General features: G+C 48.1%; 2 long non-coding RNA genes across 2 annotated transcripts; one reads left to right on the top strand and one right to left on the bottom strand.

Moving 5' to 3' along the window:
* Nucleotides 1-5,010: 5,010 nt before the first annotated feature.
* On the bottom strand, nt 5,011-13,216 carry LOC140848472 (uncharacterized). The gene is made up of 3 exons (XR_012129410.1): nt 13,010-13,216; nt 7,191-7,735; nt 5,011-5,171 (listed from the first exon to the last, which is right to left on the bottom strand). It is a non-coding gene; the product is annotated as an uncharacterized lncRNA (long non-coding RNA).
* Nucleotides 13,217-13,317: 101 nt separating this feature from the next.
* Nucleotides 13,318-16,422, top strand: LOC140848471 (uncharacterized). Its single transcript, XR_012129403.1, has 3 exons — nt 13,318-13,447; nt 14,068-14,228; nt 14,871-16,422. It is a non-coding gene; the product is annotated as an uncharacterized lncRNA (long non-coding RNA).
* Nucleotides 16,423-16,645: the final 223 nt, after the last annotated feature.

The raw sequence follows: 16,645 nt of genomic DNA, 5'->3' as shown, positions 1-16,645 counted from the left end.
CAGTTGTAGTCTTTGAATAGAAAAGAAGTGATAAATGCCCGTTGAACCAGCACTTAGGTTTTAGTAAGGGGTCAAGAAGGTGGAAGGTGATGGCTCTTACCATGAAGCTGGGGGACCTACGAGTGAGTGGAAGGAGAACCTGAGCCCCCACAATTGTTTGCAGCCTTTTGATAAAGGTGTGTTGAGTCATGTTTTGGGGAAGGGAATCTGTAGCTTTCTTCAGAAGGGATCTGACTTTCCCGGAGTAGACAAGATCCATGCAGGTTTGACCCCAGCCCTTGATCTTTATCAATACTGAATCATAACTTAGGCAACCTTCCTTAATCTGCAAAGCGAATTTCTCCCTAGTGCCTTTGCTCTATCAGGAAGATGTAACTCGGGCAATTTCGAGTTAGGAATTAGTCACCACCAACTAATTTGCTCTGCTGTGTATTAGGAATTAGGACTTTGATATATTTTGGGGGACACTATTCAATTTACAACACTACCCACTTCAGTGGTATGAGGGGGTGGCTTATAACATCTGCTGTAAGCATAACGTTATCTTTGAAGTGTGCATTATCTTTAAATTCACATAAATTGCCCATTTTTTAATTAGATTATTTGTTTTTTGGTGTTGAGTTGTATGAGTTCTTTATGTATTTTGGATGTTAACCCATGGAATATAAAAAACCAGAATCAAACAACCAAACAAAACAGAAATAGGCTCATAAATACAGAGAACAAACCGGTGGTTGCCAGAGGGCAAGTGGGTGAGATTTGGGAAAATAAGTGAAGGGAATAAAAAGGTACAAACTTCCAATTATAGAATAAATAAGTCATTGGGATGAAAGATACAACATAGGGAATATAGCCAATAATATTGTAATATCCTTGCAGGGTGACAGATGGTAACTACACTTACCATGTTGTATACCTGAAACCAATATAATATTGTATACCAACTATACTTCAATTTTTAGAAATTTATACAAATTGAGTGCTCACCTCCACTATTACATCACTATTTAGTATAAAAACATTTTCAAAAGTCTGTGAGTAAAATTAGTGATCCACAGGCTGTTCCATGTTGATCCTAAGGATCTGGGACCCCGCTGCCAGGCCCCTGCACTGCATCTTTCTGTGTCCTTAGAGGACGTTCACACCAAGTGTGAAAGCCCTGAGAGGTAGAGACCCTGTCCGGAGGGAAAGGCACATTTAACCTAAACATGGGGGATGGCTTCTGACTTAGTTTGGTAAGGCTGAACAAGAAGCCATGTGAATCAATTACACAGAAAAAACATGGAGTATCCCTGACCGACGTCAGCACTGAACCAGACCAGCAGGGCACGCCCGGAGCGCCCTCCCGGAACTGTGCAGTTTTTCATCCTTTTCTCTTTCCTTTTTAAAGGAGATCAGAGTCCTACAAGCACTGTTCCTTCTGCTTCCCCAGCACAATGGCTTTTAAAGAGCAGGCTTTTGAAGCTCAGGTACCGTGGCGTTTGGGGACAAAGATGCTGGATGTGGTAGTCACAGGCTTTGTAACACGCTGATCAGATTCATATTTTTCTATTACGGTAAATGTGCCTCAAGTAATAGAACTTACCAGCAGCACTAACTGTGGCCATACTGTTCTTTTATTTGCTAGGAAATAACATTTTCAAAGTGACAAAGGGCTCCAATAAAGGCCCAGCAATGGGGGTGAGAATGACTTAAGTGGTCAGAAGGCCTTCTCAGTGTGGTGGGCTTTTTGTCCCACTTGGTTCATGATAGGAAAGCCAGCTGAGGGTATGCATCTCCACTCCCCTAGAAACCCCTGCTGGCCCAGTGGCTGCTCTTCTGCCAGGGCCCAAGCCAGAGAGAGCCCCTTGGACAGAGCTCAAAGGGCACCACCAGGCACCTTGACAGCGTGGAAGAAGAGGTGGCTCTCCTCCACGGCAAACATGCAGAACCCAGTGCTCCTTACTTTTTCCTGTGTCTCTATGAGGAGAAATAGGAACTCTCAGAGGCATTCGCCATCCACTTAGAAGAAATAGCTCTCAGAGACAGCCTGCAGTCAAGGTGAACACGCCACTAGGGAAGGGGTGCACCACAGGGGCTGGCCAAGCGTCAAGTCTGGAGAACGTGTTGATCCGGGGTTACCACTCTGAGCAGCCGCGGGTCTGCAGCTCCATTAAGGAGAAACCCTTCCCGATCACAGGGTTCTAGAGGCTGTGCTAGGCTAGCACAGAATGCCAGAGGTCACTCATGTGAGACGCAGGGTAACCAGACCCTTGAGTAGAGCATGTGACAGAGGAGTAGGGTGGTCCACAAGGGCAGGCGGGCAAGGGGATGGTGAGCCAGAGCCCACCCGCCAGGGGCGCTCAGCCCCCCTCAGTCCCTCACCCTCAGGCAGCAGTGACCATTCCCAACTCCAAGGAGATTAGCGTTCGCAGAAGCCAGGCTATTTCATCAGGCTTTTCCACAGCCTTCAGAGAGTATCACATGAGATTTCCCGACCCCCTCTGTCCGATTCGTGTCTGCCACAGCTACTGCAGTTTCAGCCATCCTGACAGCGGGAAGCTTGCTGGAAATCTACTCGGGAGGGCAGCTGGCACATGGCCTCAGGACATCGACATTTAAGGGAAGCAGAAATGGAAAGTGAATTCCAAAGGTTGGGCATACATGTCAGCTCTCACTCCCGTCGGGCCCCGGCCTCCCTGCTCTCTCCCCCACTAGCCCACAAGGGCCATCCTCTTTGTGCCAAGACGGACAGAAGGGTCCTGGGGCCGGCTGGCCTGGGGGCCCATGTACACTCTGGACCACACTTCATACTGCCCTTCCTACATTCCAAGCCCTGGTTAGAGCTCCAGGGAGATCCACATTTTAAAGCAGTCTGGTTTGTAGCCTAGTTTCTGGTGAGTTCGGTTTGTGTGAATTATTGTCCAAAAGCCTTATTGATTCTGGGGAAAGGAGAAAAATTTAATTCCCAGATGGACAAAGTGGAGGAGCAGGTCCCAAGCACAGTGTCCTCACTGCAGCAGTGTCCAGGCCCTGGGACAGCGGGCACCCTGCCCAGGGCCTCCAGCCTGCTGCCTCTCTTAGTGGGTTATCATGTGCCTCTCAAGAGTTTTCTGAAAGCCAGCAAGATTCCCTAAACAAGATGGGATCAAGCCACAGAAAGCAGGGCCCAGCCCAGTGGTAATGGTTTAAAAAAAAAAAGAAAAGGTCCTAAGGGGAAAAAAGGGCAAAGTGATGAAGTACTATATAATTTAAATGCATTTTGGGAGACTCCCTAAGGCGGGCTAGGAGAGAACACCGTGCTGGTTACATTAAAAAACACAAACAAAACCCTCCAAAGAGAGGAAGAGCTCCTGCTTAGGATGTTTAATCCCTTCCCAGCCTTTTAGCCCTTAGGGCAGTGGCTCCTAACCAGGATGTCGGCTCCCCTCCCAGAAGGAATGTTGGACTATGTCGGGGAAACATTTTCAGTTGTGGCAGCTGGGGCCTGCTACTGGCACTAGTGGGGTAGAGATGAGGCCTGCTGCTAAATACCCTATAATGTACACGACAGCCCCCACCCCGACCCCTGACCCCCAACGCCCGCGGCAAAGAATTATCCAGGCCCAGATGTCAAAGTGCCGCTGTTGAGAAACCTTGCCTTTAGAAAATGACTCCCCTGATAGCTCACCAACTCACCTGCAGTGAAACCAAATGAAATTTTTGACAAGGGAGGACACAACAGTGACTGAGGACACACAGCAAGTCCTGGACCGGTAAACATTACTTTTAAGAGGACTAGTGATCAGCTCTAGGGAGTTGCTTCCCTGATTAGAGCATCATCTTCTGAAGTCCATTCAAAATCTAGCTGCTCTGTGTTACTGTCAAGTGAGAGGTAAAGGGAGGTCAGGGGACCCCAGTCCCCAAAGAGTTTGCAATATGAGACAAACAGCAATACAAAGGCAAGATGGACAAATAATGAACCTGAACTGTATGGTCCTACCAATTGTACAAGCTGGGAGCTGATTTTATTCTGAGAAATGGTGAGGGAGGATAGAATTATCGCAGGTGAGTCAGGCGCCATTAATGGAATGTAAGAGCAGCCTGCGGAGAGCATACGTCTGTACCTTCATTTACCTGCACTTACACTAAACATGCACCGTGGGCTTCCAGGCATACAAAGATGCAGGAGGCACAGTCCCCGTGCTCCAAGCACTGGCACTCAAGTCAGAGTGATAAGATACATATGCAAACAAGCAAAAATCCAAAAAAGTCAGTTTGAGAGGTACAGCAGGCACACATGGCATAGTGCCCCGTGAAAGCAGTGATGCCAGCGCATGGGAAAACTTGTGTTTGACCTGGGCCTTGCAGCCTGGGAGCTGCTGGGGGAGCTGAGCCTGCCTGAGAACCCCAGACCCTGGTTACTGGCAGGGGGTTCGTTAGCATGCTGATGAGTATCTCTTCTCTGTAAATGGGGTTCTGGCTTAAGGTATTTGTCCTGGCTTATCTCTGGTCACTCAACAAAACCCTCGGTGCTTCAGGTTCTCTCCCCTTCCCATTTCCAAGCAATACGACCATACCTCCTTTGAGGAACCATGGACTGTGTGAAGCCCTGAGGAGCCAAATGGGGCTACGATCAATGATAGTGAGGTTCTGGGGAAGATGCTAGTGGTTATAACTCTCAGGCTATCTAGTGTCACTCTCTTTCATGTGCCTCTGGCCTCACTCAGTAACAGCAACTTAGAAAACTACACAGGCGAAAAGTCATATGCTTTGAAGATGTCCTAATATTTCAATGGCCTAAACGTTTTCCAGGACCAAATGTTCAGCAGAGCTGCTAACAAGCAATCAGATGGACTGCCCTGTGAGCCTTCTCTTCTGACAATGAACTCACAGAAAGGTCAGCAGCTGGACACAGAAAGAAGAGAAGGGTCCTGAATAAACACAGACAGTTTAATCACCCATGAAGAAATCCAAGAATTGACTGGAAGTGCTTTGTCAGGAAGAGGAGTGAGGCCCCTGCCCTCACAGAAAGGCATGGAAGGTTGGAGGTCATTTAGAGACAGAAACAGCCGCTGACCACAGGGGCCACCGTGGAGGCATGCAGGGCCTGGAGGGGATGTCAGTGGAGAGACTTGAGAGCCGAAGGACAGGGAGAGATGGGGGAGCCCGCACTTGGACGTTTTCCCAAGGACCTGGCAAACAAATATTCCCTAGAAAGAAGGTGAAAATTATCTCAATGAGAAAGAAGACACTGTTTTTAAAACTGCTATAATTATTTGAGAGTTGGTTATTCCCTCAAGCTTATGTCCATCAAGTCTGTCATTTCTGATTCCAGACTCCTCGGAGTGTTTGAAAGACTGTTTACTTGAATTACATCAATGTCCTTTACTTGCATCTAAAAAAGCAAGGTCAAGCTATGTTGATATATGAAAGGGAATTTCGAGGAATGAGGGCTGGCTCCCAGTCTCTGGTCCTGTAATTACTTTCTTTGTAAGATTGAATACACAATCAGATGAATGCCTTCTCAATATTTTCTGTCACATTTATGGAATACCCTTAAACAAAGGAATCTGGAAACTCCAGCAACATCTGTGTCCAAATATATCCAAGCCTGTTTAAGGTTTTAATTGAAAATCAAAACAATTTTAGATGAACTAATCTATGGCATCACTGAAAATGCCTTTTTTTAGGTAATTCTTGAGAGCATTTTGCAAACCACTGAAGTAACTTGACATCATGCTTTATCATTAAAAGATATTTCTCAGCTGTGGTTACTATTGGAATGAAATCAGGGGTAGCATTTAAAATGTCTGCAGCATGCAAAGGTTTGCATGAGAATTCTGATTTAGAAAACCACTTCATTTAGGACTGTTCTCCCATTACCTATTGACTCATGTATCTGGTTGGTTTCTTCCCATTCCAATTCAAGATGCAATTCATTATAGAGTCTTTAACTTCATTAAGGCAAAGCCTTCTATTAATGCTATCAAGCCTTTATGGCCTTCTGATCGGACATTGTCAGCAGGCAGGAGAGAATGCTGCTTTCAAACCCTCTGATTTTATTTGAAGCAAATGAAAGTTTGAAACAAATGAAAGTTGCTACAGAGACTTTCATTTGTATGGTCTAGCCTGGTAAAATGTTTATTTCTTTGTGCTCAGTCTAGTTTATTTTAGGCCTAGGTCTGTGAGCCCGATAATTTGTATAGAAGGACATTTGTGAGGTTTTTGTTCAATCCTTGAGGATTAAAAAAGACTTAAAGCAATTAAGGATACTATCACCTGGAGTTTCTTAGGAGGAAATGACTTATTGAGGCATGTGGGAATTATCAAGAAAATAGTTTTCACTTGAAGTGATATGTTGGTACACAAGAGGAGTATTGGGCAGGGTATCAAGAAGAAGAGGTAACTGGCACATAAGGAAATGAGTTGCTCTTTTCAAGGCTAGATAAACAGAAGATCACATTGTCTGCATTTATCTTTTCATTTTAAAAGATGGCGGAATTCAGATACATCTTAATTTTCAGGTTAAGGAAGTGTGCGGGAGGCATGGATAGAAAAATCGCAAATAGAAAAATAAGAAAACCAGGGATCACTTCTTTTCCTGTTTATTAACATTCACACCGAGCTGTGTACTTTTGTTTCCATGGTTGCATAGTATCTGATGTCACAGGCCACACCATATAAAATCACAGAGGCCACGACAGGCAGGAAGAGAGGCCTGGCCTTGTCTGAGTAATACAAACCGCCCAGCGTGTTGGCTATGAGCCTGGGTGTACTGTGGCCTGGTGAGCCCAGCCTAGAGCCGGCTGCCTCGCTTCTTCTCCTGCCTCTGCCTGCCCCCTAGTGGTCAACCATGGGAAAGCGTGGGAGTGTGCCGGGTTGTTGGGGGAGCTGAAATACTGCTCCCTGTTCCTGGGCATTGCCTGTCAATTTCTTGGCGATCCGGGCTCTGCCTAGGATGCTCTGTCTTCTCCCTAGGATGCACACCTCCATTACCTGTGTCATTTTCCTGGGGTCTTTGTCAACCTCTGCCTGCCCTGATCTCCAACTTGCAGGCAGCTTCCCTTGTGCAGACCCCACACGAGACATGCCTTTTCTAGAAAGGACCAATTATTTTTTGGGTCCTACAAACTGTAGAGAACAAACAGAGAACCACGTTATTGAATGCATTCCCACTACAGGAGCCTCCTGTGCCTCTTATATGTCCCTGTAGCCATTTGTTAACCTACCAGATGCCATGCCCTGTGCCTGGCCCTGGAGACATGGAAGAAACTGAGCCAACGTTCCTGCCTGGAGAAGCTCACAGTCCAGAGAAGGGACAGCTTGTCTCAAGTGCCATGTAATGAGGTCCATGCTGCTAAGAAGACATCAACACTGCGTTGCAGAAAAAGGCGGTGGGGGAAGAGGCATTTGGATTTGCTGTGGGTTCTTGCCAAAGCAAGGTTAGCTCAACACTGCTTTGTTCAAATGACTCAGGGAAATAAAAGAGGCTGGCACAGGCCATTCTGACACCGCACACCTCTAGAATACCCTGGCTGTGCTGGGTGTTTTCATCACTGCTCAAGTCACACTGATCTGGTTCCAGCCTCTGTGGATGCTGCTAAGAGGAGCCAGACAGCATCATGAGCTCCCTTAGATGACGCACTGCGTGATCCTCCCACTGGGCGACCCTCGGCTCCTGCCCACATTCTGCTCTGCTTTGCTCACTTCCAGCCTCTCTTAATTTCTCTGAAGTCCCTGGTTTCCACAGTGCTGATTCACAGATGCAGAAGACCTAGAAAGAAGGAAAGGTAATTATCTCAAATGACTCAGGAGCCCTCCTGGACTCTGATCTGTGTATGGACTTGCACTTTTAATGTCAAGAGTAATAATACTGTCATCTGTGTTGGAAACACTGGAAGAAAATTAATGCTCTAAACTCCTAGATCAAAAATTAGTGTAGAGAGGACAGATTGTCAGACCTACTCTGACAGCTGAATGCCTCCCCCGGAGGTGAGGGTGACTGTGAAGAGCCCTGGAGGACAAGGTTCTGGGGTGTGGGCAGCATCTTTCGAATCTCTCTCCTGAAGCAGTAAATGTTTGCAGGGTGAACAGTCACCACCTGAAGTCCTGTCGGGCCCCCTGGGCCCTGGAAGAAACAGGGATTGGGAAATGAAACCAACTGGCAGGCCCTAGACTCCTCTTTTTAAGATTCATGAGCAAACAAGGGGAAATGACTTATCTGCTACAAAACTGCTGAGAGAGGTGACGAGTGAGGGGATCCTAAGGGCGAGGAGAGGTGAATGGATCATCACTCCCTTGTAGCAGTGTCCGCACTGGGAGAACAACACATCGCCCTCCCAGGGCAGGCAGAACCACCAGCAGGGGCAGCCACAGCACACCAGCCCCTGCAGAGGACGGGGGAGCTGTGGATCAGTAGCAGATGATGCCTGGGAAGAGGGCTGTAGGGGCCATGCTGAGCTGGCAGCGACACAAACACATTGAGCCCCTGAGAAAGGGGGCGTCTGGCTCAGCCCATCACCCCTCCCCAGAGGAGAGCTGGCGTGAGTCCCCAGAGAGAACTGGCGTGGCTGGATGGAGTAGAAGAAGGGGGAAGGCAGAGTCAAAGACCTCCCAGACTTGACCTGAAATCCTTGGTTTTCCCTGAGGCCATTGTGGCCTGGGGGAAGGGGAGTTACATAGAACTATAAATGTTGTGCACTCTGCAAATTTTGTCATTAGTCGAAAGAAACTCCAACATCCTATTTTAGAATGGTGTACATTCCAATTATCTTTCTGCGCCCAGTTTTGGGTTCCATGAAATCATCATTCTTCCTGCATTTCCATTTTCCCTCCATGTACCTTCATTAGCACCACCCTTCACTCAACAAATACTGAATGGGTGCTCTTTGCCAGGTCATACTAGGTGTCGAGGATACGATATCAGCCAAAACAGACATGGTCACTGCCTTCATGGAATTTACACAACAGAAAAGAGATCTTGATCACATACCCACATGAATTTACATAACATCGCAATGTGTGGTGCCTGTGTATGTAATAAGGGGTTAGATTTAATAAGGGATGTCAGGGGAATCTCTGAGGAAATGATGTGTGAAAATGAAATCTGAAGGAACAATAGGATTAACTAGGCCAGGCAGGTCCGTGCATTTCTCTGGTGGGATGACACCCGTGTCTGTCTACAAGGCCATGAATGGCACAGGGGTGGCCACAGCACAGACAGCAAGGGGGTCAGGATGCCTGACAAGGCTGGGCTCGAGAGAGATGAAGCACACAGAGCCACAGAAGGGTTAAGAGGGCAGTCACTGTGATCCAATGTGCACTTCAGAAAGATTGTTCTGGCCGCCTTGTAAAGAAGGGGTTGGAGAAGGTCATAAGTGGTTGTCAGGAGCCCATAAGGAAGCTGTGGCAGGTGAGTTCAAGACAGGGAGAGCGACAGAGGAGAGAAAGGAGGACGATGCTCTTCCGGGGGCACAGGTGTCAGGATGTGTGGGGAGGGGGTAGGGTCACGATCACTCCACACCTGCGCTGCCCTCCAGCAGTCTCCCCACAATGAGCGCCTTGCCTCATGGGCTACATTACTCTCTCAGACGCAAGGACAACTTTCCCCTCCTTCAGGTTCATCCCTGAGGATGCTTCCGTGGTTTCTTTCTAGCTTTCTCTGAAAAGGAAGGGAAGGAATGCCCATGACACCTGGAACAAATCAACTCAAAGGTCATGGTTTGAAATGAGGATAAACAGCTCAGATTATAGGACTGTTAACTGCCAAGTTTCCATGACTTTGACTTAAGAGCCTAGGAGTTGGGACTAGACCAAGAGGACTTAACGCCACAAGCTATGCTAGACCTGGATCTGCTGACTGAGTGCTCAAAATTCATGCTCTGTCCAATGAATCAAAGTATTCTACCATACGCTCAGAAGAAGCTATAGGAGGAGCCCTGCATCTTCCGGGGTGGAACCAGCTGCCACGTTCCCTCTTCTGCCTAGGCTCCTTGCTTCGGTCACGGAACCCTTCCAGGAATGGTGTTTCATTGCTGTGCAGGGCTAGGCACCAAGGACTGGAAGATAAAGAAAGGGTTCCTGCCCTCCCGGAATTGCACCCTAGCTGGTCCACCAGTCAGGACAGCTCAGTGTGACATGTGCAGTGTGGGAGAGATGGAGCGCTGTAAGGCCCTACACAGGACAGGAGCTCTGCCTGGCTGCGTCACGAAGGTTTTCCAGAGGCCACATCTAAACCAGGCATCCAAGGGTGAGCAGAAATGTATCTGGAGAAGAGGAGACTGGTTGTTTTAGGCGAATTAAACAGCTCATGCAAAGACACAAAGACACGTAAGAGAAAGGTGGTCCCAGGGATGATGGTGGGGCTGTAGCAGGAGGTGAGACTGGAGTCAGTCTCTGGCGGGGTCACGGGAGGTGCTTAACTACTGCTTTGGATATCAGTATTAGCATTTCAACTGCTGCATAACAAATTGCCCCAAAATTCAGGCACTTTAAACAACAAACAGGCATTATCTCATAGTTTCTGTGGGTTAAAAATCTGAACATAGGTTAGGTGGTCCTCTGGCTTGGGGTCTCATAGGCTGCAATCAGGGTGTTAGCCAGGGCTGTGGTCATCTCAACATTCAACTGGGGGAGCATCACCTTCCTGGCTCACTCATGTGGCTGTTGGCCAGACTCAGGTCCTTGCTGGCTCTTGGCTGGAGACATCAGTTCCTTGCTACATGGGCCTCTCCACAGGGCAACTCACAACATGACAGTTATCAGAGAGAGAGAGAAAGAGAAAACATAGTCCTTTGTATCCAGATCTAGGAAGTGACATCCCATCACTTTTGTCATATTCTATTTCTTTAAAAAGAGTCACCAGGTCCAATTCCCATGAGAGGGGGTATACAAAGGGTGTGACTACTAGCAGTGGTGATCATCGGGTTGTTTTAGAGGCTGCCTACTACATATATCAGAGCTATCTGAGGCCCAATCCCAGCCTCATCCCATTCTGCATAAATTATACAGAGAGATGTATAATTTCACTGCATATTAGCATATTTTTGTTGATGGGTACACTCTGGCCCTAGGAGCCCTGAAGAGCAATGTGTTTCATTTCACATCTCTCCCTGAGGATTTTATACAACCCACTTAGCGCTCACACTGTTATTATTAGATGGATTCCGCCAAAAGCTGCCTGTGTGGGTAGAAATAGGTGGGAACGTAAGAAAGCAGAGTAAGGAAGTGATCAGGACCTCAAATTGAATAAAGGAAAAGGTCACATGCCAACTGAAAATTAGAAATGAATCTGAGTGGAACTAAGTATCGTGGTTGACAGCTCACACGAGATGCGGCGATGCCAGCATGCCACAGCTTGGCAGCGGACCTTGATTTTCCCACATGCAGCTGAAAATAGCTTGCATTCATCCTGAGGGAGTGCTACTAAAATAAGTAACTACTGGGAGCTATACCTCACTGCTCATTCAAGCTGAAAGCAGTCTGCAATTATTTTGCTGAAATTAGATACAAATTAAGTTGCCACTTCTGGAACCCATTCTTCTGTACTATATTACAAAAAAGAAACTCATTTTTGGACTCTGACAGTTTAGATTTTGTTTCTTTTCTCAAAAACAAATCTGATATCTGATAGAATATCCAGAGAGGCAAATTATTGATACAAATCTCTTACGAGACCTAATATCTTCAGGAGCCTGGTTTTCTGCTTTTCAGACCTAGGTTTAGTTGCTATGGACACAGAAAGGCCAGTAAAGGTGACCTGAGAGAGTAATGACTTGCTCACATATGAAGTTTACAGTGTGGCACCACCTTTAAACCTGTTGGGGGGCTGGAGGAGAGCAGACTGGCATAGGACTGTCCCCTGGGATATATGTGGATGGCTTTGCTCCTGCTTTTTATTTTTTGGTGTTCTGAAAGCTGTCAGGGTCTGCACCCATTTGACATAAAAGCTCTGCTATGTTTTTAAAAGCAAAATAGAATAAACAAACACTGAATGAAACAAACAATAGTAGTAATTTTGGGGGGTCTTCCCTCAAACTCAGCTAAGATAATGGGGGTGTTTGGTGGTTTCTGCTGCAAAAGAGCCTCTGAATTGTTTTACCTCCTTAATAAAACACCATCTTCTTTGACCAGCCATTGGAAGAAGTGGATGACTGCGAGCCACTCTGGGCTGGAACCTAGGAGGCTATGGTGGCTTCTAGGGTAGAATGCTTCTGCACAACTTTGAATTCCAACTTCCCTTTGCAGAAGGGAAGATTACTTTCTTCTCATTATTGGAGAATGAGTCAAAGTTGAAGCACATTAAAAACTCCTCCCCCTTCTCATCTGCCGCACACATTCCTACCCTATATCCTTCCTCTGAACTGGGGAATCTCAGGAGTGGCAAATTAAAGAGCTTCCCAGGTACCCTTTCCTCCTTGGTAAAGGCTTTCTTTTATTTTTACTCTTGGTCTCTATAATTCTAATAAAAAGAAAAACTGCTAAAAGTTCATCTAAGCAAACTTAAGATGGTGCATCTCTGCAGCCTCACTTTAATTTTAGGGGTTATTTCATGCCTTCTTTAACTTTCAAAACTATTTTCAGAGTCTCCTTTTCCAGACCTATTAGGGCTTGGGAAGAAATTCAACGAGGTTAAATGAAATCAGAGCAAACTGAGTGATCTGAGGTGAACTGATGTCAGCAGATATTCCCCAGCAGCTCTCTCCCACATCACATCTCCTGAGAGTGGTGAGCTCAGCACTGAATGTGTTCTGACAGAGGAAAGCGCAGACACAGGTTCTGGCTGACCCTGAGCAGCTGAAAATTCAAAGCAGCCGCCCTTTCTGGACAACTTCCTGCCTTCCCAGCACTTACCATGGTCTGAAAATCCCTGTCTGAAGCAGTGGGGACTTTCTTTTGGGTCCTGAGAGGACACTCACAGTGACAGCCTGAAAGGCACCTGGTAAAAGGACTCCTTTCCCCCTGGGCCTTCCAGCCCACGGATTCAAGCCTCCTAGAGGCCATTCCACCTTCTGAGCGGGGAGAAAACTCAGATCCCGTGACTTCCTACCTGGGCATTCAAAAGATGGCAAACGACAGGAGAAAGGGCTGCGGGGATCCACAGGGGCCAATTCAGAATGCTGACATCTCATTTATTTTCATCATTGAGGGAACTTTTTGCTTAGTTTCCTTTTTCCTTCCCAGATTTCTAAAGAATAAATAATTATTAAGTTCTGGGGAGGGACTCTGCAGGAAGAGGAGTAAGACCACAGTATGAGTAGGGAAAAGGTTGCACGTGTTCTCCCCAGGCACACCCACACACACACGCACACTCCGTGTTCCAACCAGTGTAAAAATAGCTGCCTAGGGTTTGTTATTCATCCCTAAGCAGCGATGAAGGGAGGCCCCCCCTCCAGTGCCCGCCGCCCTTTAGCAGCTTGAGCTACGGGATGACGCCTCCCAGCTTCCCTTCCCCACGCCTAGTCGGATCAATGTCCTCAGTGACCTTGTAAGTTTTTATTTCAATCAGCAGTCTCGGCTTTTAAAGGAAAGCCCTCCCGGGTTTTCGGGTGGGCGGGGCATGGGCGGGGCAGGGGGCCCCGGGGCCCCCCCTCCCCTCCCCTCCCCTCCCCCCCCCCCCCCCCCTCCCCTCCCCTCCCCTCAGCCGGGCGGCGGCTCCAGGGCCGCGTCTCCATCCGTGCCGCCCGGCACGTCCCACGCGGAGGCGCAGAGGCTGGAACCCCGTCTCCGCTGCTCTCCCAGGGGCTCTGGGCGAGCCCCTGCCTTTCCTGAGGAGGGCCAGGCGCCTCCCCCGTGGGCCGCGGCCGGTTCCCGGCAAACCCGCCCTATCCGTGCCGGGGGCACCCACTGCGCCCGCGCCAGCGGAGGGAGTCGCTTCAGCCCCCACGCCGTGCCGCGGCGGCCGGGACGTGCGCTTGTGCGGAGGGCGTTCGCGCCGCTGGGGCTGGGGCTGGGGCTGGGCGCCTGCGAGGGCGCGTGCGTCAGCCGCGTGGCCAGGGCCCCCCGCGGGCGGTAGAGCTGCTTGTCCCGTTTCCTGGCAGCGCGCTGGTGACACTGCACAGGCACAGGCTCCTCAGAGGGCATCTGCTTCATGCCTCCATTTCACAGATAAGGGAACTGAGGTCCAAAGAGGCTATGGGAAATGCCGAAAGCTGCATTTCTAGATTCTGGCACCTGGGCCAGGTCCAGCTCTTATCGGCACGAATTAAGACACTCCTTCAGTGAGCATTCATCAAGCTCCTGGATACCATGTACTCGGTGTACGGAAGGTAGGAAAGATAACCACAAGTGCTTCAGCAGTGGTACCATGGCCTCTGGTACTTGGGTATAGAATGAGGCAAACCTGGGTTTGATTTGCAGCACTACACTGCTAGCTGGATGGCCTTAGTGAAACAGTTAACCTCTCTAAGCCCTAGTTCCCTGGTGTGCAAAAGGAGATAAAAATAAGACCTACCTGCTAGGGGTTGTCTGGGCTTAACTGAGATAAGGGGCACATTGCTTACTTAGCACAGTGCCTGCATGAGGAAGGCACTCAGATAAATATTTGTGCAATGTTTTGAGAAGCAGGAAGTACTAGGCACATAGGCATTTGTGAGACAATCACAGTACTCATTTCCAGACACAAGTCATGTGGAGCGGGAGGGTAGGTACTTTCCCGTGTGCAGCCCCTGGGGAGACTCACACAGGGTTATATGACATGGCACCACAGGGAAAGGAGGAAATGGCCTCTGTTTATCTTTCCTGCAGCTGCTCCTACCCCTGCACCCCCCCATCCCCATTCTCACTGTGACTCATGTAGGCAGCAGAGTTACATCAGGACCTCTTATCAGAACAAAATGTGCTCTGCAAGGTGGTGTAATGTATGTTTGAAGTCCCACTTTACCACAGGTGCCTCTCTCCTCTTTTCCTAGGCGAGACAGACACAAGAAGGAGCAATGGAGTTAAGTTGATAAAAATGAATGGTAGTTAAGTACCTAAGGTATCAGATCATAGATCATCAGAGTTGAAGATAATTTGGGACAAGTCCCTCATGTTAATGAAGAAGCAGTGAGACACTGTGAAAGTAAAATGGAATCAAGTTTTAAACTCCAAGTAGAGCCCTGATTTTCTGTGTCCACATAGTCCATCCGTTCACACACTCTGCTGTGGTGTATGTGATATACGCTGCCAAGGGCAGGGTCCTGTCTCAGTGAGCATGGAAAGGGGAAAGGAGCTTAGGAATCCAAGAGGGTCCCCGGGTTCGTGGATGGTGATACCATTTACCGTGATAGTACATGAAGGAATAGAAACTACTCTATGGAGAAGACAGCATGTTTTGAACATTTCTTTTATGTGCCTGTGGGACTTCCAGGGAAGACCCGCAAGAGGCAGTTAGGAACATGGGTGCCAAGCACTGGAGGGAGGCATGGAGTTTCCCACTGGGGAACAATCAACATAGAGGTGGTCACTGAAGCCAGGGCATGTTGAGAGAGAGTGGGCAGGATAAGAGCACAAGATGGATGAGAACCGAACTCTGACCCGCTTCTACGGCTCAAATAAGGAGCCTAGGAGGGGCCAGAGAAGTGGAGATAGAAGGGGACAGAAAGAACACGGCATCAAGCAGTACAAGGGAAGAGATCCTCTAGGGTGGGGAAGTGGTGAGGAGTGGCAAGTGCTGCAGAGATGTCCAGTGCACGAGCGCTGCGGTGTGCCTGTTGAACTTGGCAATGAGGAAGTCATTGACAGCTTGTGCGACCCCAGTTTCAGTGGGAACATGAGAGCAAAACCAAGCCTCCGTGGGGTAAAAACAAATGGAGTCACAGGAGAGGAGGAGCAGGGGGAGTGGGTACAGTCCACTGCTCCAGGAGAGCTGGCAGGGGAGGGGAAGTTACAGCCCGGGCCGTGGGGTGAGTTTGTCATCGTCTTTTACTAAAGGAAACTGAAACACACTCACAGGGTAAGGAGAAGCAGGAAGGGTCAACAGGGAGTTATCGTGTGGGCGTCTCAGCGCGACCTCCACACATGTGAATGGGAGGAGAGGGGTTTCTGACCCCAGATAATCCGAAGGATGGATTCTTCTTCCTTTGTTCTTTTCCTTCTATCATGTGAAAGGAAGCAATGCACTTGAAAGGTTTAGGAATGGTCTTGGGGAGCAATTCAAAACAAGCTTTGTCTGTTTCAGGATCGAGCCATGGCAGCAATCTGACCATCAGATGCATTTAATCAGCCCCATTTGCGTGTGGAGCTATGCCCAATGCCACACAAATAATGTGAAATGATGCTGATATTACCATGTTAGTCAGGACTCCAGGGAGCAAGTGACTGAAACCTAACTCCAGTCTCCTAAACCAAAAATGGAATCCATTGGTTTGCTCAACTGGGTAGTAGACTGGCTTTAGGCATGACTTGGTTTTCAGGTGCTTAAAAGATGTTGTCAGGAATAATAGGGATTGTGTTTTGAAATTACCAATGCGCTTTTTCTCTTTTGCCTTTTAGAGCATAGGAATTTAGGCTCTCAGTGCATTCATATGCCTGGAGGGGAGATGAAGATTCTTTCTAGAAGGTATGCAAAGAGAAAGCAAAGGTAATAACACCCAGCTCCTGATATTCAAAAATAGAGTTTGTAGCAAGACAATAGCCATTTAATTCAAGCTGTTAGCTTCAGAAAATATCTACATTCCATTGCCTTCCTCTTTAGAAGATCAAG

This window comes from Manis javanica, chromosome 3, assembly GCF_040802235.1.
Source record: "Manis javanica isolate MJ-LG chromosome 3, MJ_LKY, whole genome shotgun sequence".
In the NCBI taxonomy this organism is placed as follows: domain Eukaryota; kingdom Metazoa; phylum Chordata; class Mammalia; order Pholidota; family Manidae; genus Manis; species Manis javanica.
Note: the sequence above shows the minus strand (reverse complement) of the source record. Positions and strands in the feature narration are given on the sequence as shown.